This window comes from Brassica rapa, chromosome A01, assembly GCF_000309985.2.
Source record: "Brassica rapa cultivar Chiifu-401-42 chromosome A01, CAAS_Brap_v3.01, whole genome shotgun sequence".
NCBI lineage: Eukaryota > Viridiplantae > Streptophyta > Magnoliopsida > Brassicales > Brassicaceae > Brassica > Brassica rapa.
The window spans coordinates 15,296,559-15,321,000 of record NC_024795.2 but is presented as its reverse complement, the minus strand read 5'-3'; the positions used below and the strand labels follow the sequence as shown (position 1 = coordinate 15,321,000).

Sequence of the window (24,442 nt, the reverse complement as noted above, 5' to 3'; positions counted from 1 at the left end):
TCGCTGGACCGTGTTGCGTCGCGGCATGGTCGCTGGGGCTCGGAGGAGGCGCAGGTCAGGGGGGAACTGGATGCTGGTAAGGCCATGGTCGAAGTTCGTTAGTGTACGAAGTGACAGCCTCACCAAGTGCTTGCCATCCTCATCTCTGAAGCACCAGTTGTGGTCATCCTTGAGCCACTGTGTTCTCGTGAGGTGCACTGCATCCATGTAGACGATCCGGTCATCCATCTCAGCATCGTCTAACGGGACTCCGCAATGTCGGAAGATCGGGGTAAGTCGGCTCCCAACCGTCTCCTTCTTCCTTCCCTTTGACTGGAACGGCTTCATCTTGAGCTTGACCAGATGCTGAACAAATACAGCTCCAATGTTGGGCCACACGTCGTCTGCGGGCTCCTCGATGTCCTACATGTGAACCAAACTACTCACCGCGTAATAGAGGAATGTGAGCTTCTGCACCAGAACCTTATTAGGTTTCATCTTGCACAATAGAGTGTTGGCAAGGACCTTCAAGAAGTAGCGCAGAGTCGGGTGACGAATGTCCGTCTGAAGAGTCTTGCTGGAGTCGAAGAAGCCGGTGGCTATGTGCCCCCAAAAGGTCGATCTCCCTGCAAAGTCGGGTATGATGGCGTGCTGACGCTCGTTTTGAACGCATAGATAGTGCAGAGAGTCAAAAGTGGGACTCTGTAGCGGATGCCGTGAATGAATAAGGGCAAGACACCCTCGTTAGCTCTCTTTGCCCTCTCGTTGGCATAGTAGACATTCACCGTGGCCATGAACTGACGGACCAGCTGCGGGTAGAGAACATGTGGGTTAGTGGCTAAGTTCCCCATACCCAGCTCCTCGAATAAGTCCTCGAGGTCCGATTTGATGCTCAACGATCGGATCACGTCTGGGTCGACGAACCGTGTTGGTCCAATGGCAAACCTTCAGCCATTCATTGTAGAATATGCTGTCATATTCGTCCCACGTTTCGTCGATCACACGGTTCGGCATGCCGAGCTCTTCGCGGCTTAGTGTGTGTCCTCGAAGTGGTCAAAGAGTGGGATAGGTTCATCCTCGCGCTCTCTCGGCCAAGGGTGTTTGTCACGGACTGGAGCCGTGCTGCGGGTGTCAAATCTCCTCTTCGTTCGCCATTCGTCGATCTGTAAACAAAGTTCACAAACGAGATATAAATCAGCAAAGTTCGATGGTGTAAGTGTCTGTGTCGATCTACATAGATGTCTCGGTGTCGATCAACATAGATGTCTCGATGTCGATCGACATGTTGATGATAAAATCAATCGATGAAAGTGAGTATCATCGATCGATATCTACATCGTGAGAACCTGCAAAAACCCATTGATGCAATTCGATTTGCATGGAATATATAATCGGTTTAATCTTTCAGTAATCCCTATTCTAGCACTAGTTTAGCACAAATTGATCGATATAGGCCCGAAAATCCTGGTTCTAACTCATTCTCTATTTCAAACATAGCAAGAATGAAAATTTAGAAAATTTTGTGTTCATACCCTAATGATGCGTGAGTTAAGCGATCTAATCGGATAGAGGGTTGAAAATCAAGTGGATTGAGCGCAAGAATTGTTGGATTTGGCCAAAAAATGAGAGAGAAAAGAGATGGGAGTGTTTTCGTATAGTTTTCAGGTTTGTGTGGATGTTGACTTAAATGTCGACTTAATATGAGCCTGTGTCTGTTCATTTACTGTCGATCGCTGAAGAGGGGTCTTCGCCGATCAACAGACGTAATGTTTTCCGAAGGTTATTATTTTTTTTTAATATTCTAAAACTAGAAAAGGGTTGCCTCCCACTCATCGCTTATTTTAAGTCTTTAGCTTGACTCGATATTCGATCTTTCTAATTATCGGGAGGGGGGTCTAAGTGTATAGGCCCGCTAATTGGTGGTTTAGCCCAATAGTGTTTTACTCGTTGGCCATTCACCGTGAATTCGTCTCCTTTATTATTTATATGCGTAAAGACTCCATAAGGATTGACGTTCACAACAGTAAAAGGACCTGACCAACAAGATCAGTGTTTTCTGGGAAACAATGTTAGCCGAGAATTATATAGCAGCACTTGAACATCTTTTTATTATGAATTGCTTTCGTTTTTCTTTGTATATCTTCGAACTGTCATAGGCTAAATGTCTTATTTCATCCAGCTCGTTAAGCTGATGAGCCTCCTTCCGGCTGCTGGTTTGATGTCACAATTTAATAATTTAATCGCCCAGGCTGCTTTGTGTTCCAGCTGAACCGGTAAGTGACATGATTTTCCATAAAGCAGGTGAAATGGGGTGGTTCCTAAGGGAGTGTTGAAAGCAGTCCGGTAAGCCCAGAGTGCATTTTCCAATTTTCTAGACCAATCTTTTCTAGATGTTCCTACAGTCTTTTCTAGGATTTCTTTGATCTGTCGATTTGAGACTTCTACCTTCCCGCTCGTCTGCGTGTGGTAGGATGTAGCAACTCTATGATGCACTCCATTCTTCCGCAGTAGTCCTTCAAAAATTTGGTTAATGAAATAGGACTCACCATCACTTATGACTACTCGAGGAATTCCAAATCTCGGGAAGATAATGCTTTTGAAAAGCTTAATAACTACGGATGCGTCGTTTGTTGGGGAAGCTACTGCTTCGACCCATTTTGACACATAATCAACAGCGACTAGGATGTATTTATTCCCGTTGGAAGAAAAGAAAGGACCCATGAAATCTATCCCCCAACAGTCAAATACTTCTATTTCTAGAATAGATTTATGTCCATTTCATGTCTTTTACTGATTTTTCCTCTCCGTTGACATCTGTCGCATCGTGCTATGAATGCATGAGCATCACGAAACATAGTCGGCTACCAGAATCCTACTTGAAGAATTTTTGATACCGTTTTAAAGGTTGCAAAATGTCCAGCATAGTCGGATCCATGACATTGGAATAAAATATCGGGTGTTTTAGTTTCGCCGACGCAGCGTCTATACATCCCGTCAGAGCAGTGTTTGTAGAGATATGGTTCGTCCCAGTGATATCTCCTAACTTCTCTTAAAAACTTCTTCCTTGTATACCCTCTTAGCTCCTCGGGTTCTATGTCAGCAGCTAGATAGTTCACTATATCAGCGTACCAATGTTTTCTCCTTGAACCTTTTCTGACTGCGTGCACTTCCCGATGCAGACTTTCATCTACGGGTGAATCATGGTTAGGGTGCAGCTCGTTGTATGCGACATTTACTTTTATATCGACGGTGAGGGTTATGGGATTTTTTTTTTTGTTTATATCATTTGGATTGTCGATCGACATAGTATCTATGTCGCCGATCGACATAGAATCATTGTCGTCGATCGACAGTTCTTCGGAAGTGAGATTATTTGTATCCGGGAAAGATGATCTGCAACCCCGTTTTCTACTCCTTTTTAATCTTTAATCTCTATGTCGAATTCTTGACGTAGAAGGATCTATCGCAGGAGTCATGAGTTCGCATTTTTCTTTTGCATTAAATATTTAATCGCAGCGGGGTCAGTATGGACGATGACTCGCGAGCCGACTAGGTATTGGCGGAACATTTCAAATACATAAACTACAGCAAGCAGTTCTTTTTCTGCTGTTGCGTAATTCCTTTGTGCCTCGTCGAGTGTTCGACTGGCGTAGTAAACTGCATGTAGCTTTTTGTCTTTCATTTGGCCTAGAACTGCTCCTACAGAGAAATCGCTCGCATCGCACATGATTTCAAAAGGAAGATTCCAGTCAGGTGCTTGTCCGATGGGGGTAGTTATCAAGGCTTTCTTTATTTCCTCAAAAGACTTTACGCATTCTGGTGTAAAATCGAATTTAACTTCTTTACAGAGGAGGGAAGTGATAGGTCTAGCAATTTTGCTAAAATCTTGTGATACCACTAAAATTATCCTAAGGAGTGTTACTCTCATCAAAAGAGGTTCAGATGTAGTACTTAGGGATCAAATCCACAAGGAGCTAGGGAACAATTAAATCTAGTGTTTATTAATTCTAAAGGTTGCAAATGTTTAAATGAAATAGCAATAGTAACAAGCGAGTAAACAATGAATGTAACTTGGTTGGAAATGATATTAGATGCAGGGCCACTATTCAGGTGTTGGAGATTATAATACCTATAGATGCCTAACTGTTGCATGCATAATATATTAGAGCTCACTCGCTTAACTCAGTGATCAGCTGTCGCATGTTTCACTGGTTAACATACTAGTTCTCGTGTCTCAACGGTTAGTATGTCGACGACGAGAGAGTGTCGATCGATGGTCTAGTAAGACGTCGACCGATACACCTTTGCCAACCTCGATCGATAGTCAGTTGAGGACATCGATCGACGGGTTCTAGCAGGCCTATGCGCGAGTATGATATGCCCTATTAAGATACTAAATTGGCGGTTAGCCCTCTCTAGCAGTCCTAATATGATAGATAGATGTCAGGATGGGATAACAAGGGTGCTTGAGTATGCAATCCTATGATCAAGTTCTAGTTAGCAAGGCTAAAACAAGCAATGAATACAAATCTATCATGAATATCACAACAAGGCAGATCTATAGTTTGGGGCTAATCCCACAAACCTATCTGAACCATGGATCTAATAATTGAACTACTCAGACATAGCAAATCAATTCATAACAATAAAGGAATAGAAACTCATAGTATAGATGAAATGAAATGAAAACAAGGAGTTTCAATCACAAGTGATCTTCTCTCCCAAATGAAACTTGTAACAAAACTAGGTCTAGAAAAAGCTCTCCTTCCGTCAAAACACTTAGGCATTATATATTCTACTAGGTTAAAAACTCGTCAGGGCATTTTGGTAATTTGGCTTGGCCTTGGGTTTTAAGTCTGCTGAGTCCAAAATGACGCGTCTGGTGTCTTGACATCGATCGATGGTACTTGGGTACATCGATCGATATTAAACTTCATCTGTCGTGGCATCTCCTGGTATCGATCGTCAGCACTGATGCGCATCAATCGATTATTCTTCCTCTCGTCGGCCTCTACGTGGTCAGCTCGGGTGAAATGTCCTTTAAGCTCCAAAATGCTCCAAAGTCATAGATTTACTCCGAAATGCACCTGAACCTGAAAATATACCTAGAAGAGTAGAAAACATAGATATATATATAGTAAAATACTTATATACCATGGATAAAAATGGGTTAAATCCAAGGTATATCAACTCCCCCAGACTTACCCTTTTGTTTGTCCTCAAGCAAAACATACAGGCAGTCTCTCTGAAAGAGGTTTGAAAATATTGGGGACTTAAGATTTTAAAGCAAGAAATTTTTCCTTAACAATTTTGCAACCACATTTAAAAAGTCCTAATCACAAAAGCACACTATGCAATATCCTAGCTTAGCAACCATTTTTAACATAACACAACTCATCAATTCACGTCTGACATCCCCTCTACTGATTTCATTTCTTAGCATAAATATAAAGTGAATGCTTTACCTTGGGAGTATCGATCACAGGATGCAAGGATTTCAGACAGGTATCTGGAGCTGCAGGTAAAAGTTAGTTCCTAGTTTCTCTCTTGAGTCAAAGTCAGCTTCCATTGCATGATCAGTGATCAAGATTGGACAGGCTTCCATGAATCAAAACTTAATGGTGGCTGCCACCAAGTTCTGTTCACTTCTTTTTGATCTATATCCAAGAGTTCTTTGCGAAAGCGAGCCTTGAAGATTGCCGCCTCCAAATCCCGTTTCGAACTCTTTTATTTGAGTCTTTATGAATCAAGCCTTAATGGTTTTAGCCACCAAGTCCTGTTCACACTCATCCTAATTAAACAATATATCTTATTTATTTTTGTATTTATTTATTTCTTTATTTTTTTTATTTAAACCACTAACTAATCTAGGGTCGAAATTTAGAGAGAGAAAATGTGATAAATAATCTACACCAGGCGTTACCTTCCAGACCTGTCTGAAGAATCCGATCCCATGTATACCAAGCCCCAAGACAAGCGGTTATGTCAGGTTTATTGTTGGAAATCAGCTTTGGTTACTTCATACGGTTCAAGGTAAGTGTGTAGTTCATAGGTTGATCCGCTTTAGAATCTTTAGTGCTATCTGCAATCAGTAAATCTAAAATGGTGCTAAAGATTGGTTAGATATTCAAGTTTAAATCAATATAAGATTATAGTTCTTATTTTCAATAACTAAGCATAATTTATTAAAATTCCTTTTTATATAAGAATAAAATAAATTATATCAGTAAATCTCCCCCCAGACTTAAATTACACTGTCCCAGTGTAACTCAGCCGGAGTTATGATGAATAGTTTATGATGTATGAAATGTAACAAGTAAGGAAGATACATCTGACCGGATTAGATATCGATCGATGTGTAAGTGGTACATCGATCGTCGTGTGGTTGTCTATGTCGAACGATGTCGACGTCGTCGGTCGATATTCAGGTCCTTCTATTTGGGTCTCCTAAATCTGAAAGAAATAAAACGAAAGTAATTAAATGCTAGCTAATAAAACCAAAGTAAAATACCTAATAGTGGGTTGCCTCCCACTCAGCGCTTGGTTATAGTCATTTAGCTTGACTGTGGTAGTGATTGGCTATTGGGTGGAGAAACAGCTGCTTGTTGGAAAGCAAGCATCCACGTCATCTCTGCACATTCTGGACCAAGATGCAATGAAACTTCTTGTAGCCTCATCATTTCTTGTCCATTTGTCATCCATCTTCTCAAGTACATTGGAGATGTTCTGTAGCCTTTCTTGAACGTTGTCAATGCTGACCTGGTGCCAGCCTATGTTGTCATAGGCGTATGCAGAAAGATATGTCAGTTCCTTTTGCATTGACTCTATCGTCTTGTGTATCAGTTGCTCGCCGATTGGTGTAGACTCGGCGTCGATCGATGCGATTATGTGTTCGTTGGTCGATCTCGGGGAGTTGCCATCGATAGATTTCACTCTCGTCCTGTCGATCGATGCTGATATCTGATGTTGAGCTGCGAGTTGCCTCTGAATGGCTTTGACTTCTTTCTGTAGCCATTCTGTGTGGCTGTCTAGTCCACTGATTTTGTTGTCAAATGGAAAGTAGATGTCATCGCAGCGTTTGTCAAGTCGTTCCTCCATGGTGTCTAGAGCAGTGTAGATCTTGGATGTGATCTTGTCAACCTCTGCTGCTGTGTAAGGAAGTAACTCCACAGGTTTCTTGCCATCGATCCAAGGCCCTCGTAGCCTGTCGATCGATGCTGATTTTGCCTGCAAAAAACTTTGATTAGTAATGTTCTCAATATCCTTTTGTGCATGAAGCAATTGACTAGACAATTTGTTTAAATCTATCATGACTGGTGATATAAAGCGGTCATGCATGTCCTCGTAAGTCCTCAGCCTCTCATTCATGGCTGAGACTTTAGCGTCGAGCGATGTGAAGCTACACATGTCGATCGATGTGGCTGGTTGTTGGTCCTTCTTGCGAATGGTGTCCAGATCTTGCTTTAGTAGCTCGATTTTAGTGCTTAGCCAGTCCACGTTGTTGTTGAGAGGGCAGTAAACGTCGTTTATCCTTTGTCGATGTATGAGACTTCCCATTCATCCCTGTGTTGTGTTGAACATTGCGGTTCTGTAGGAAGACTGACGTCGATCGATGTTGCATGGGGTGCGTCGATCGATGCTGAGGTCGTAGCTTCCTTCTCAAGTTGCTGACGTAAACTCTCAATTTCTGTCCTCATTTCTGCCATACTTCTGAAAAGCTCATCGTAGCCTCTATCCAAAGGCTGATGTGTATCTTCTACCAATGTTTTGAGCTCCTCTCGCAGTTTCTCCTGAGCTCCACAAATACCAAACGCCATCTCATCGATTTCATATTTGGTGTAGAGTTCTGGTGCCAGTCTTGTGAGTGTGAAGGAAGTGGCATGTTCTGGAAGACAGATGTGGCTCTCTTCAAAAAGAGATGCTCTTTCCAGTAATTTCCTGATGTCGTCCTTTTTGACAGGTATCATCTCACCAGCTACGCCTCGTGCATGTCTACACTCATCTCTGTAGACTCCATATTCGTCCCTTTGTTCCCAAGTGAACTTTCTGGCTCCGTACATGTCAAAAGCGCGGTTCCCAAATTCATACCGTCTATCGATCGACGTCGGGTCATCACTATCGATCGACGTTGGTGTTACCCTGTCGATCGATGTCTCCGTTGTTCCGTCGATCGATGCTTGCCTTTTTGGTTGGCGTGACAGATCTGGATTGATTTCTGTTGTGGCGACTCCTACGTGGTTGTTAGGATCTGTTTGAATGACGTCTAGAGTGCCACGTTGCTGTGAGAATAGGTTGTCAGGTCCATTGGCTACTTGAAGGATGTCTGTTATGTCTTCTCTGGACACTTGTAAGATCCTTCCATCTATTGCACGTGTGTTGCCATCTGGGTCCTTGAAAATACCAAATTCATCAGGTGTAAGAAAACCGTAATCAATGTTTGCATAATCATTCAATTTAGAAATAGAAAGATTAGGGTTTAGAGTAGTATCGATCGATGTAGATACAGTTGCATCGATCGATGGCAGAGCAATTTTTGCAGAACTTGTGTTTTTAAGATGATTGCTCTTCATGGATTCTTCTGTTGATGTAGATGGAAGAGTGTTCATCTTTTTTGCTTGTGTGTATGCTCTGATGTGTGTAGGTGGTTTTGGGGTGCAAAACGATTTATATAGGTATCTATAAACCTAGTTGGAGAGGGAATATTCTCCTGCTCCTGAATTTTCGCTGCGGCGCGAATATCGATTGATGTTCCTTTGTAGGTGTCGATCGATGTGAGCGGTTGTTTTGTTGGACGAGGGTGGGTATCGACCGATGTGGAGTGCACAGCGTCGAACGATGTTGGAAACGTGGGTGTGAACTTATGTGCTTCAAGTCTTTCATCCTGCAAAGACATTTTTATTGCATGTTCTTTCCAATAATCCTCATCGTATTACTCTGTATGTTCCTCATTAGATGAAGTAATTATAGTGTCAACTGCAAAACTTTCATGGAAACCACTATCTGCCCAACTGCCTATGGAATAATCATCATGTCCTCTCTTGCTTGGAGGTTGGAAGGGTAACAATGATTAGGTGAAGCGAAATGGTCAAATGGGTGCATTATGTCGAGTGACGTGTTGTTGCGGTCATCGGTCACCATTGACTCATTGGAATCGATCGATGGAAAGGTTGGGGTGTCGATCGATTCCGAGTACTCTGTTTCGTACTCCGATTCATACTCTGCTCCACAATGGCATGCGCCAATGATGCCAAGTTCTTTCCCGTAATCTACATAATTAATGACCTTTCTCTTAGGTCGGATGGGGTCGTAGTGGATGTTTGGGTCTATGAGCGTTAGACACAATTTGTTTTTCTTCATGTCACATACAGCTCCTACTGTAGCTAGGAAAGAACTTCCAAGCAGAAGTGAAGAGTTCCAGTTAAGCTCGATGTCTAGTACATGAAAATCTACAGGGACAAGGGCATTACCAATCTGTACCTCCAGATCTCTTATGATTCCTCCTGATCGTTTCTCTGAAAGATCCACGAAGGTGAAGGATTCCGTTGAAGGTTCGATTGTCAAACCAAGCTGGTCTGCCATGATCCTAGGGATGATACTAACTGATGCTCCTGTGTCACACATTGAATGTGGAAATTCAACACCCTTGACTACGCATGGTATTGCAAACTTCCCAGGATCACTCTTCTTCGTCAATGTGATCCTGTGTTTCATCTTCTCTCTGACTTGATGAAACATTCTCCTAATGTCCTCCTCAGTTACCTTTGTTTCTCTGAAGAACATCCACAACCGGTGTGTGAAGTAAGCTTCATCAAAAGGTTTTTCAATTGGGATTCTGAGGATTCTTTTAGTGTAACCATCCATCTCCTTATCGTTAGCTTCCCTATTAAGGTTTTTAGGAATATTCTCCTTTCTTTTCCTTAACCTTCTCCCTTCAGTTTCTTGTTCTTCTTGAACTGATTCTGGTGAACAATTTAAAGGGTTGGGTTTTGGTTCGGGTGGGTTAGCTAACGGTTTAGGTGGGGGTCTAAGTGTGTTGATGTAATCATTATCGATTGAGTGTAACCGCACTCGGTATGTCAGAGGTGTCTGTCGATCGATGGGAGGTGTGCTGTGACGATCGACGTCGGACTCACTCTGTCGATCGATGGTTGGCTCAACCGATCGATCGATTTTATCATAGAAAGGGGAGGGTGGGTGAGGATGCTTAGCTGCGAATTCTTCATGAGTTAGAATTCGAACTGCGTTGCAATCAGTCGATTTAGCGGACGACGTCGATCGATGACTGGAGTAATCCGTCCATCGATCTTCATTATGGTCTGTCGATCGATGCGATTTCATCGACATCGGTCGACACCATTGAGAACCGCCGAGACTCATGGAGCTTTCGATTTCGAAGTTTCCTTCCTCAAGCTTTTCATTTCTCACCACTTGCCAGAAATCATCATCTATGATGGCATTTACGTGGTGTTTCCCTTTGTCGGCTCCTGCCTCTCTAGCAAAAGCTTCTTGCCTCTTTATAGTCTCACCCGTCTGAATTACTTGGGTTTCAAGTTTTCTCACCCGAGTTCCTAAGGTCTCGATTTTGGTGTTCAGATTGTTGTAGGCAGAGTATTTTACCGCTGAAATCCACGGTGATTTTTTGTTGTCCCAACAGTACTCAATCAAGCATTTCTTCGATCTTGCTTTCCTGAGTCTGGGGTGGTGGATTTTAGTAGTAAGAGTTCGAATAGCTCTTGCTGTTGTTGAAGGGTTTTTGAAATTGTGAATTTTGGTTCCTTCTTTGACCATTTCCAAAGAAGTTTCTGTTTCCGCCCTGGTTTCCAAATTTCTGGAATCCGGTACCTCCGATGTAGTTCACATTTTCTTCTCCTTCCGTATTTGCTACTTCTCCTTCAGCTGAACAGACTTGCTTCCTAAAAAGCTCGTGCACCACATCTAACATAGCTCTTACTTCGTCCATGTGTTCCTTCCCGATAGAGGCTACAGACTTCCTCCGTTCAGAGTCAGTGTTTTTGGTGCTGCTGCTGTTAGCAAGGTTTTCGATAAGTCTTACAGCTTCCAACGGATTTCGAGTAGTGAAGTTTCCTTCACTTGCTGTATCAAGAGCAATTTGATACTGTAAGGCGAGACCTCGGAAGAAAGTGCTTAGCAGCTGCACTTCATTAAATCCGTGGTGTGGACAGTCTCGCTGGAAGAACCTAAATCTAATCCACGCATCTTTGAAGGACTCTCCAGCCTTCTGCGAGAATGTGAAAATTTTGTTCCGAAGTTCTTCAGCGCACACCTCATCGAAGAAGTTTCGTAAGAAAGCATTCTTGATGTCGGTCCAGGATGTTAAAGATCCTGTGGTTTGCTGCCTAAGCCAGTGCATCGCTTCTCCATTCAGCGTGTATCTGAAGAGCTTGCACAGCAGGTAATCTTCGGGGACTCCTTCCATCCGAATAGCAGCGATTAGATCCTCGAACCGTTCCAGATGGTCCATAGGATGCTCGTGCGGTAACCCAGAGTAGGGTATCTGCAACACGAGAGTGTAGTATTGAGGCTTCAGCTCGAAATTCTGCTTCTGGATCTCCAGAAGTTGAATAGCTGATCTGTTGGAATAGTACTCAGCTGGGCGATTGTAGTCGGCCAGTGGTTTCGATCGAGCGTCCTCATCTACAGGTTGAGCAGCTCCTGTAGCATCAGCATCAGGGATTACAGTCCCCTGAGCATCTATTTTCTGACCTGTTGCATTACGCAGATGACCGGTCTGGTCATACAGGTTTCCGTTCTCGTCCTGTGTTAGAATAATAATGTTTATCATTTTTGACGACACGGTATCGATCGACGTACGTGGTGTAGTATCGATCATTGTCGAACGATTGGGATCGATCGACGATGATGGTCTGGTGTCGATCGACGGTTGGTTGTGCGTATCGATCGACGACGAAGTGGTTGCGTCGAGCGATGTGGAACATTGACCTCTAAGGATGGTGCGTTCCAAATGAGCAGGATCATCTGAGAACAGCAAGTCTTTCTCCTTGTTGCTTCTGGTACCGCTGGACATGCACCTGAAAAGATAAGAAAAAGATTATTTAGAAAGGGGGTAGAGAAAAGAATAAGAATCAATAAAACTAAATCTAATGGCGATCAAAGCTCCCCGGCAACGGCGCCAAATTTGATACCACTCAAATTACCCTAAGGAGTGTTACTCTCATCAAAAGAGGTTCAGATGTAGTACTTAGGGATCGAATCCACGAGGAGCTAGGGAACAATTAAATCTAATGTTTATTAATTCTGAAGGTTGCAAATGTTTAAATGAAATAACAATAGTAACAAGCGAGTAAACAATGAATGTAACTTGGTTGGAAATGATATTAGATGCAGGGCCACTATTCAGGTGTTGGAGATTATAATACCTATAGATGCCTAACTGTTGCATGCATGATATATTAGAGCTCAATCGCTTAACTCAGTGATCAGCTGTCGCATGTTTCACTGGTTAACAGACTAGATCTCGTGTCTCAACGGTTAGTATGTCGACGACGAGAGAGTGTCGATCGATGGTCTAGTAAGACGTCGACCGATACACCTTTACCAACGTCGATCGATAGTCAGTTGAGGACATCGATCGACGGGTTTTACCCAGGCCTATGCGGGAGTATGATATGCCCTATTAAGATACTAAATTGGCGGTTAGCCCTCTCTAGCAGTCCTAATATGATAGATAGATGTCAGAATGGGATAATAAGGGTGCTTGAGTATGCAATCCTATGATCAAGTTCTAGTTAGCAAGGCTAAAACAAGCAATGAATACAAATCTATCATGAATATCACAACAAGGTAGATCTATAATTTGGGGCTAATCCCACAAACCTATCTGAACCCTGGATCTAATAATTGAACTACTCAGACATAGCAAAGCAATTCATAACAATAAAGGAATAGAAACTCATAGTATAGATGAAATGAAATGAAAACAAGGAGTTCCAATCACAAGTGATCTTCTCTCCCAAATGAAACTTGTAACAAAACTATGTCTAGAAAAAGCTCTCCTGCCGTCAAAACACTTAGGCAGTATATATTTTACTAAGTTAAAAACTCATCAGGGCATTTTGGTAATTTAGCTTGGCCTTGGGTTTTAAGTCTGCTGAGTCCAAAATGGCGCGTCTGGTGTCTCGACATCGATCGATGGTACTTGGGTACATCAATCGATATTAAACTTCATCTGTCGAGGCATCTCCTGGTATCGATCGTCAGCACTGATGCGCATCGATCGATTATTCTTCCTCTCGTCGACCTCTACGTGGTCCGCTCGGGTGAAATGTCTTTTAAGCTCCAAAATGCTCCAAAGTCATAGCTTTACTCCGAAATGCACCTGAACCTGAAAACATACCTAGAAGAGTAGAAAACATAGATATATATATAGTAAAATACTTATATACCATGGATAAAAATGGGTCAAATCCAAGGTATATCATCTTGTATGAACCTGAAATCCGGCGTGCCCGAGAAAACTTCTCACGTCTTTTACGTACGTGGGTGCAGGCAGGCCGGTCATTACCTCAATCTTCACCAGATCTACTTCTATGCCAGCAGCGGATACTTTATGTCCTAGGACGATACCATCGTTAACCATAAAGTGGCATTTTTCCCAATTCAGAACGAGGTTCTTTTCTTCACATCTTGCCAAGACTTTACATAAGTTATCGAGACAGTTTTTGAAACTGGATCCATACACAGAGAAATCGTCCATAAAAACTTCCATGAAATCCTCTATCATATTTGTGAAGATTGACATTATGCAACGTTGGAAAGTGGCGGGAGCATTACAAAGACCGAAAGGCATCCTGCGGTATGTGAATGTTCCGTAAGGGCATGTAAAAGTGGTCTTTTTTTGATCGTCAGGATGTATAGAGATTTGGAAAAATCCGGAGTAACCGTCAAGAAAACAATAATATTGCTGATTTGCCAGTCTTTCCAACATTTGATCAATGAAGGGTATAGGGAAGTGATATTTCCTTGTGGCAGCGTTCAACTTCCTATAGTCGGTGCACATCCTATGTCCGGTGACAGTTCTCGTAGGGATGAGCTTGTTTTTACCATTCTTCAACACAGTGATTCCGTCTTTTTTTGGTACGATATGCATGGAGCTAACCCAGTTGCTATCCGAAATTGGGTAAATGACCCATCATCTAGAAGTTTGATTATTTCCTTTTTCTTCAAGTTTGGGTTTAGTCGCCTTTGGTGCTCCACTGACGATTTTGAATCGTCTTCTAGGTGAATCCGGTGCATGCACAGATCTGGAGAGTTACTAGGAATATCCTCGAGAGAGTTCCGAGGGCTTTCCTATATTTTTGCAGTTTGTTTAATAACAACGCAAGTTCTCCATTGGTCAGGTAGGCGTTCACGATTACGGGGTAGGAATTTTTATAGAGAAAAACATATTTGTGTCCAGCGGATAGTTGCTTTAACTCAATCTTTGGTGCTTTTTCGGGATCCCAATCTTCTAAGGGAGATGGTTGTCGATCAACAGCTTTTTTCAAATATCGATCAATGTTGATTTCCGAAGAGTCATCCTCTATGTCATCAACATTCACTACTTCCATACGTGCGTCCATCAATCGTGTGTATTCCTCAGCTCTGCTGTCAACACTAATTGTTTCTTCTTCACTGGACGTGAGTACTATTTCCAGGGGATCATCTGAGCACAGGTCTATGAAAGATTCTTAAGCCAACTCAGAAATATCGTCCACGTAGGAAGTTTGTTTATTGATTAAGGGTCGTCTTATCAGTTTTTCCATGTTGAAGGTCATCGGGATGTTTCCAATGTTTAGACATATCCTACCTTCCTTGACATCGATGATCGCATCAGCTGTATCTAGAAATGGTCTACCCAAAATGAGGGTGATGCGCCTCAGTACATGGATCAGTACATGGAACCAGTCCAGGACTGAGCTCAGGACGATCAGATCATTTCAACCGATGTTCGAGCAACAGACCGTTAAGGCAGACAGACCGAGCCGTGTACCGGATCAACCCGCAAGCGTCCGGAAAGGAGCTAAGGCTGGAACCACGTCCAGACGACCAAACCAACCGAACCACAGTCCGTCTTCCCCGCCCCACTCGCCAAGCCAAGACGAATGGTCAAGCCATAACCCACTTTGATCGAGAGGAGTCCGAGCCAGACCATAGCCTTTCCCTTTTGGTCCGTCTGATCCGAGCCGAGTGGCCCAACGAACGTACTGATGGATCAGCCGGCCCGTATGATCAGTTCCTGAACTTTGATGATCAAAATTTCTTTAAGGCACGGATTCTTCAACTGTCCAAAGACTTGGGTCGTGCTGGGACCAAGCTGGTGCATGAGCCTTACCCGGATGATTGTCCTGACCGCACCGCGTCCGTTCTGCTACTTACCGCTAAGGAACCACTTGGTTTAGACAAACCTGGATGCCAGTTGAAGAGTCATCTTTGACCAGGTCTGAGATCCAAGAGTTTTTCTACATTGTCTTTCAAACTTCTTTGTCAATTTTTATTTCCTAAGTTTGTCATTAACACATTCCTATGTCTTTTTCTATTCCTTAAGTAGTAGTATAAATATGTAAACACTTCTCATAATAAATGTTGGGGAAAATACCCCGGTATCATTTCCTCCAGCCTCTAAGCGGGACCCAGGCCCCAGGTCCCCGATAAATGAACGCTCCAAGTTCCCGCTAAAAAGGAACCTTGGGATCGGTCCTAGGGACCGACCTCCCTTCCAAGAAATGGAAGACTTTCGACAAAGATAACCTTCCATATTTCCGAATATGGAAGAGTTTAACCTAAACCAAACCAACTTCAAGACAAGTTTAAAGAGCTCCTAAATCCCTAAAGCAAGGGATCGACTTCTCCAAGGCTAAGAGATTAGAAATAGACGGCTAGAATTAGGTTTCTTACCTAATACCTTGTAACCTCGCTTGTTCTTGCTTGTTCTATCTAATAAAAGTCTCTTCAAGCCTATATCTTCATTATCTTACTATATGCCCACGAAACATACACAAACACTTAATAGAAACCAGCTTATCCATTGGTCTGTGGTACTCTAAAAGAGCCTACACAAAAATCCCCTAACAGTTTCGCGCTAGAAGGAGGGGAGTAATCTAACTACGTGATGATGGCGATGGATGAGCGCGACGAGCTATCCAAAGCAGTTCGAAGAAAAGCCGAGCCCCAGGGGCTACCCGGCAACTTGCGAACCCAATAAACTAAACTACATCAGATCCACGTCATATCTGGGGGACTGGAGGCAGGTGATGTAAGCCACCCCGCCGTCAAGAAAAATACCAACGGTGTGGGGGACGACCCTGAAACCATCAAGTCGGAACACCCTGAAACCGACAAGATAGGCTTCACCTCCAAAGAACGAGAGAAGGTATTGGCTCCACATCATGACACCCTCATCATCTCGATTACTATAGCGAACTGTCTGGTCAAGAGGATACTGGTGGACAGTGGTAGCTCTTGTAACATCATCTTCCAGGCTGCATATCAAGGTCTATGGCTGGAGGAGAATGCCCTGATACGCAAAGCGACCCCCCTCATCGGGTTCCGCAGAGATATCAAACGAACAACGGGGGAAACCATCCTCCCTACCTACGCTGAAGGAGTCAGCTTACACAGCAAGTTCCTGGTCGTTAACTGCCACTCTTCCTATAACGGGATCCTGGGCCCATCATGGATTCACAACATGGGGGCGGTCCCTCAACTCTCCATCAGTTAATAAAATTTCCCACACCCTGGGGCATTAGAGCGATTAAAGGAGATCAGGAAATCGCTCGCCACTGCTACCAGGTCGCTCTAAAGAAACGGGCTGAGGTACCTCCACCCTCGCAAAGAAAGCCTCGACTCCATATACGAAAGAACCCGAGATTGAAGATATGGATGAAGTGCTGTTGATCGAAAGAAACTCGACCCGTAACCTCAAGATTGGCTCCAACTCTCCGAGGGGCTGAGAAGAAGGCAAATAAACTTCCTTAGATCAAACTCTGATTGCTTCGCGAGTTCCCACTTGGATATGCCCGAGATCGACCCATAAATCATTATGCACCAGCTGCAAGTAGATCCCTTGCAACAACCTATAAGGCATAAGCGAAGGAAGTTTGCTCCGGAAAGAGATACTATAATTAACGAAGAAGTCAAAAATTTGTTGAAAGCGGGGTTCATTCGACAAGTGCAGTATCCAGAATAGCTGGCCAACGTGGTCGTGGTCAGGAAAAAGAATGGAAAATGGCTAGTCTGCATTGATTTCACGGACCTCAACAAGTCTTGTCCAAAGGACCCCTTCCCTCTGCCTCACAACGATAAGTTTGTCGATGCCACAGCTGGACACCAACTAATGAGCTTCATGGATGCCATCTCCGGCTATAACCAAATACTCATGAATCCTGAAGACCATGAGAAGACCTCCTTCAGGACGTCCCGAGGGATCTATTGCTACAAGGTCATGCCCTTCCGTCTGAAGAATGCTGGATCGACGTACAAGAGGCTGGTAAATATGATGTTTGCGGATCAGATAGGGCAAACTATGGAAGTCTACATCGACGATATGCTGGTAAAGTCCCTGGAAGCAGAGGATCATATATCGCACTTACAACAAGCCTTCTCTACCCTCCGAAGATAAAACATGAAGCTCAACCCAGCCAAGTGCTCATTCGGCGTCAGTTCCGGAAATATTTCTAGGGTATATCGTGACCCACCGGGGCATCGAAGCCAACCCAGAGCAGATCAAGGCCATCCACTCGATTCCGTCTCCAATAAACGTCAAAGAAATCCAGAAGCTGACTGGTAGGATGGCGGCTTTCAGCAGATTCATATCCAGACTCTCCGACAAATCCCATGCCTTCTTTGAAACCCTAAAGAACCCAAAGGATTTCAAGTGGACCGAGAAGTGTGAGTCGGCTCTCAACAAGCTCAAGGCCTACCACACCACTCATCCCCTCTTATCTAAACCCTTGCTTGGTGAGGTCCTGCTAATGTATCTCGCGGTCTCAGAACATGCAGTCAGCGCCGTCCTGGCCCGAGAAGAGGGAACTAAGCAGCTGCCAATCTACTACGTGAGTAAAGCACTCTTGGACGCGGAAACCCGCTATAGCCATCTGGAGAAATTGGCCCTAGCCTTGATTGTGACATCCCCGATCGTAGATAACCGGAAATGACACGGTCTATATTCCCTGATGGTCGACCCGGGGTTCTCGAAATAAATCCGATCACCTTAGACCAACAACCAAAGAACACAGACACTCCTATCGGATATTACTCTAGGCTTTTCAACCCAATAAAGCAATTTTCGACAGTTAGTTCGTCCCGGATAAGGACTAATATCATATGAGAACTCGTGATTTATAAACATCTTTTATACATTATTTGTTTACTTTAAACATCTTACAAAGTGTTATAGTTTTATCCTACGGCCTATCGCCCAACAACGTTTTAAGTAAATATACATCAAAAGGTACGTTGCAAGGACAACAAAATACTACCACTAGTTGGCCACTCCTTTCGTCCAAAAGAGTAAAGTGTCTCCCGTCTAAGGGTTACCTGCACACACGAATGAGTCATGAGCAACTAGTTTACTCAGTGAATCTAGAATCACAACACAATCAATAATAAACCAAACAATTATCAAATGCATATACATGATCATGCAAGTACTAGTACTATACTTTAATATCGATCATCATTATGAATTCTTATTTTAAACATCACTTCCACAACACGCGCCCGTTACCATAAGAATATAATACAATATATATACTAGACCCGAGAAAACACTAAGGCTAACCGAGACTAGTGAGTTAGCATCACCATCATTGTCGAATGTCCGATATGAACAATCCGACACTGCATCGTCATGCAGTACACGCTCTCCAGGGAGCTACCCCATCATCGTGTCTTCATGACCATGTTCCATTCGCAGGACCAAGTCACTGTAATGCGGGGACATTAGTGAAAGTTAATATAACAAGACTTCACATGATTTTACTTCCATAATCATTCCAAAATTATTCCATAAATAATCCTTAATTAATCATAATTAACTCTAAATTAATCCCAGATTAATCCATAACTAATCTCATATTAATTTTTAATTAATCTAAGATTAGTACTTAATTAATCATGATTATTCTTTAATTAATTTCAGATTAATTCTTAATTAAACCAAGATTAATCCTTAATTAAACCAAGATTAATCATTAATTAAACCAAGATTAATCCTTAATTAAACCATGATTATTTCATAGTTAAGATTAGTACTTGTTCACAAGTACTAAGATGAGGATTAACCTTACTTTAACATTTTGATTACTCTTATGTATAGTTCACAATAAGTAAACATAACACCATTCTTATAAACTTGAGAGACTTTACTAACTTAATCAATCTCAACATCTATCTAGACTCACCTAATAGATTAGTCTTGGAACTGATTGGATACCTAAAGCCTTACTCCCCCTCTGACCTGAAACAGAAGTGAATGACTACATGATCACTTTGGTTCATGCTTTAACACCTTAGATCAGATCAGTTCAAGCTTGGTTCCACTCAAACTATACCAGTTCAGCTTGGTTCTAGTCAGTCTACCAAAGTTCAGGACAAGATCAGACTGAGTTCAAATTGGTTTAATCAAAGTCAGATCAGAACATCATAGCTGGTGGTTCTAAGAGGTTGATTCAAACCGAAATTAATCAAAATCTGAACTATATCACCACTTAGAGAACTGATCCGACCAAGTTCTTATATAAACATCAACTAGCTCTGATCAAGACATGACTCAGGTAAGAGACCAAAGCTTACCAAGATGAACCAAAGGACTAGATGGCCTCAGCTGATCCTCTTCTCCAAGATTAGATTGTGGCTGAACTGATCAAAGAGAAAGATCAAGACCTGATCATGATCTGAACTGAACTAGGTCTAGGGTTTTATTTAAGAATCTCACCTTCTGATCTTTCTCACAGAAACTGACAGAGATAGGGCTGAAGATCAAATCACCAACAATTTCTTTTCTTGATTTAATTTCCTGATTTTCTCACTGATTTTCTCTTCTTCTTTCTCTCTGAAAATTTTGTGGATTTTTCTGAGGTTTCAGAACGTGGTAAAGCAGCTGGAGGAGAGGTTTATATATTTCAGATGGTCTTTGGATGAGTGTCCAGCTGAGGGACCAAAGAAGGGTAAGAGGAGACAGCTAGCAAGCTGCTTCAACATCTGCACCATGCTGTCCTTTCCCTCCCATGAAACAGTTTCCAGCCAATCATAATAATTAAGAGAGGAAGCAAGCACACAGGCAGCTTGTGATTGTCATATGACATGTACTGAAGAAGCTAGGTAAGCAGGCAGGTGCAAGTCATGGGACAGAATAAGTGAACAAACCGGCTGGTGGAGGACATAACTCAGTTCAAAAATTATTTTGGAAGTTGGTTGACAGTTTTAAATAATATTTCAACCAAATATTCCTTGTCTTTGGCTCTCGTCTTGTTCTCGGAAAATCTCGTCCAGCTTAATAAAAATTTGACCAAATTATTTAAGACTCGACCAAACTATCAAGTGAAGGTCTTTCGACCACAAGACAGTCCCGTCGAGAAATTAATCTATCGGTCGATTTTTATTTTTATTAATCCTTGTCGAACCAACTAAAAAAAAACTGGTCGAGCGGGATTTTTCTCGACCATAAATTTATTGGCTCGTGAGGGTTTTTACACTGATGGTCGTCACTCGAAAGTTGCCTCCTTCCCAATTGTGGTCGTTACGGAATACGACATGATCTTCAGGCCAGCCACGGCGATGTAATCCTAAGTCCTAGCAGATTTTGTAGTCGAATTCTCTTCAGCTCTGCTCCCGGCTCTCGAACAGGAGATACGTCTCCGGAATGGGGTAGAAGAAGAAGGAGAATGGACCTTGCATGTAGACGGCTCCAGTAACGTTCGAGGGGCAGGAGTAGAGATCGTGCTCACGTCTCCAGCAGGGAACACTGCCTCGAGAGCCGTAAGATGTAACTTCAAGGCAACGAAAAACGAGCGAGTATGAGGCCTTGATCGCTAGATTATCGCTCGCCCACCAGCTGGGTGCAGAAAATATCCAAGTTTACAGTGACTCCCAACTAATTTTCAATCAACCACAAGGAGAATACCAGGCTAAGGATGATAGCATGATCCGGTATCTGGCAGTCGCGCACAAGTAGTTCAAAAGCTGCAAACTCACTCAGATTCCCAGAGAACAGAATTTGCAAGCCGACGCTTTGGCTAACCTAGGGTCGCCCTTGAGACGCATACCCATATGAGTATCCCTTTTCTGGTACTCCAATGGCTGGCCACCCTAGTAGAGCCATCGAACGAGGAGGTCTCTGCCATTGAAGAGGAAGAAACATGGATGACTCCCTTAGTCCGGTATCTTGAGGATGACATACTCCCAGAAGAACGCAATTAGAGCAGGAACATTAAGAAGAAAGACGCTAGATACTGCCTCTCTCAGGAAAAGCTATACCGCAGGTCATTCTCTGGCCCATACCTGAGATGCCTCACACCCCGTAAAGCAGCTAGGATCCTGGTGGAACTACACGAGGGAGATTGTGGGTCTCACTCCAGCGGAAGAAGCCTAATGTTGAAAGCTAAAATAACGGGATACTACTGGCCCACGATGACGAGGATGCCAATCAAAAGGCTAAAATCTGCGACAAATTCCAAAGACACGCTCCAGTTTCTAAACTACCTCCAGGGTATCTCAAGTCCATAAGCTCACCCTAGCCTTTCAGGAAATGGGGCATGGACATAGTGGGGAAGTTTCCCATGGCGCCAGGCCAGAAGATCTTCCTCCTAATAGTAACAGACTATTTCTTGAAATGGGTCGAAGCAGAAGCACTCAGCAAGATAACTGACCTCCAAATCAGAAAATTCATATGGACGCACGTAATCACGCGGGTCGGGGTTTGAGAGGAAATTGTTACAAACAACGGCCCTTAGTTTACAAGCCAAAATTTCAAGGAGTTCTGCAAAGACAGGGGCATAAGACTCTCATTTGCTACACCTCGACACCCTCAATCTAATGGGCAAGAGGAATCCACAAACAAGATTGTGGTAAATATGCTGAAGAAACGCTTGGAGGGTTCTCAAGGAAACTGGACGGAAGAGCTACATGGAGTCCTTTGGGCCTATCGGACTACCCTCAAGACAGCTACACATTAGACCCCCTATGCGTTGGTATATGGAGCAGAGGCCATAATCCCAACCGAGATGCATGTGAAGACCACGGTCTCGGGGACCACCTCTCAGGAGGAAAATCATGAGCTAATGTTGCTGACTCTCGACCTACTCGACGAAAAAAGAGAAGCTGCTCGACTGAAAAACTGGTCCTACCAGCAGGAAGTAGCCAAGACCTACAACAAGAAGGTCAGAACAAGAACCTTTCAGCAAGGCGATTGGGTCCTACGACGAGCAGATAAAACAACTGGGAAACTCACCCCAGGATGGGAGGGGACCCTACAAGGTAATCAAGGTGCAGGGAGCATACAGGCTGCAAAACGCTAATGGTTAAATACAACCCAATTGCTGGAATGCCCTGCACCTCATAGCCTATTATTTTTTAACATCGATCCCCAGATCATATTTTCTATATCTATTATTTAAGCATTACGGATTCCTACTCCTATGAACGCTGAAATGTCTCCAGACACAGCTTATGCAATAAAATAGTTTCGACTATAAAAGAGTAGTAGGAACACCATAATACCTAAAGGGGCAAACAAGATGGATCAGGTCCAAGCGACCTCCGATCCTGGCCAACCCTCAATGAAAAAGTGGTACGACCACAGAAAAACAAAACGGGTATGAGACATAAGGTAGGAATGGGTCTGCGCAATCCCGAGTATGCCGTCAATACTACCTAAAAACCCATGTATAGCCTCAGGCATATAGGGGTCCCAAACTAAATAAATACCCAAACGTGAAAGGTACCTGTATTAAAACGCTACGTGCTAAATAATATATGGGACACAAGGTATAATTGCAAAATTACTGTGATAACAAGGAGAAAAAGTGCAAAAGTCCGGGAGCACCCTATAATATCCTGCTTCTCCAGACGTGGAAAGCAGCGTAAGCCTGGCACTTGGGTTTTCACCCATACCAGCACCCTCTAAGTCTGATAGTGGCTTCCTGCAGAAGCAGCATGCAGCACGGGAACTCGATAGTGGCCAGCTTCCGAGCGGCACAATGCGAAATCCCAACAGGTATTTGTAGCGGCAGAATATGGTCCCTTAAACTAATAATTCAGAACCCCCGGGTTATTGAAAACCTTCGGGTCCCCAAGCAGTCTCCGGGCCCTGAAATGATTTTTTCAGGACCTGGAAAAGGTAAACCTCTAGGTTCTTTATAACCCTCTGGCCGAACTATGATCTCAGGATCCTCAGTATAGAAGTTCCTAAACATCCTCAAAGCCCGAGAACCAAAATCTATAAACGATCTATATAGCTGATATACCTTGGATTTGACCCGTTTTCATCCATGGTATATAGGTGTTTTACTATATATATATCTATGTTTTCTACTCTTCTATGTATGTTTTCAGGTTCAGGTGCATTTCGGAGTAAAGCTATGACTTTGGAGCATTTTGGAGCTTAAAGGACATTTCACCCGAGCTGACCACGTAGAGGTCGACGAGAGGAAGAACAATCGATCGATGCGCATCAGTGCTGACGATCGATACCAGGAGACGCCTCGACAGATGAAGATTTATATCGATCGATGTACACAAGTACCATCGATCGATCTCGAGACATCAGACACACGATATTTTGGATTCAGCAGACTTAAAACCCAAGTCCAAGCCAAATTACGAAAATGCCCTGACGAGTTTTTAACCTAGTAGATTATATACTGCCTAAGTGTTTTGATGGCATGAGAGCTTTTGGAGACCTTTTTGTTACAAGTTTTACTTTGAGAGAAAAGAGAGTTTTGGAGAGAAGATCACTTGTGATTAGAACTCCTTGTTATCATTTCTTTTCATCTATACTATGAGTTTCTATTTCTTCATTGTTATGAATTGTTTTGCTATGTCTGAGTAGTTCAATTATTAGATCCAGGAATCAGATAGGTTTGTGGGATTAGCCCCAAACTATAGATCTGCCTTGTTGTGATATTCATGATAGATTTTTATTCATTGCTTGTTTTAGCCTTGCTAACTAGAACTTGATCATAGGATTGCATATTCAAGCACCCTTGTTATCCCATCCTGACATCTATCTATCATATTAGGATTGCTAGAGAGGGCTAACCGCCAATTTAGTATCTTAGTATGGCATATCATACTCGCGCATAGGCCTGGCTAGAACCTGTCGATCGATGTCCTCAACTGACTATCGATCGACGTTGGCAAAGGTGTATCGGTCGACTTCCCAATAGGACCATCGATCGACACTCTTTCGTTGTCGACATACTAGTCGTTGAGACACGGGATCTAG

The 24,442-nt window shown here is 43.1% G+C and overlaps 1 long non-coding RNA gene and 1 other non-coding gene across 2 annotated transcripts; one reads left to right on the top strand and one right to left on the bottom strand.

Annotated features, from left to right (window-relative positions):
• The first annotated feature begins 11,144 nt into the window (after window positions 1–11,144).
• On the top strand, window positions 11,145–11,250 carry LOC117129118. The gene has a single exon (XR_004452700.1). It is a non-coding gene; the product is annotated as a small nucleolar RNA R71 (small nucleolar RNA).
• Window positions 11,251–13,013: 1,763 nt separating this feature from the next.
• Window positions 13,014–23,576, bottom strand: LOC117128401. Its single transcript, XR_004451697.1, has 2 exons — window positions 19,540–23,576; window positions 13,014–19,475 (listed from the first exon to the last, which is right to left on the bottom strand). It is a non-coding gene; the product is annotated as an uncharacterized LOC117128401 (long non-coding RNA).
• Window positions 23,577–24,442: the final 866 nt, after the last annotated feature.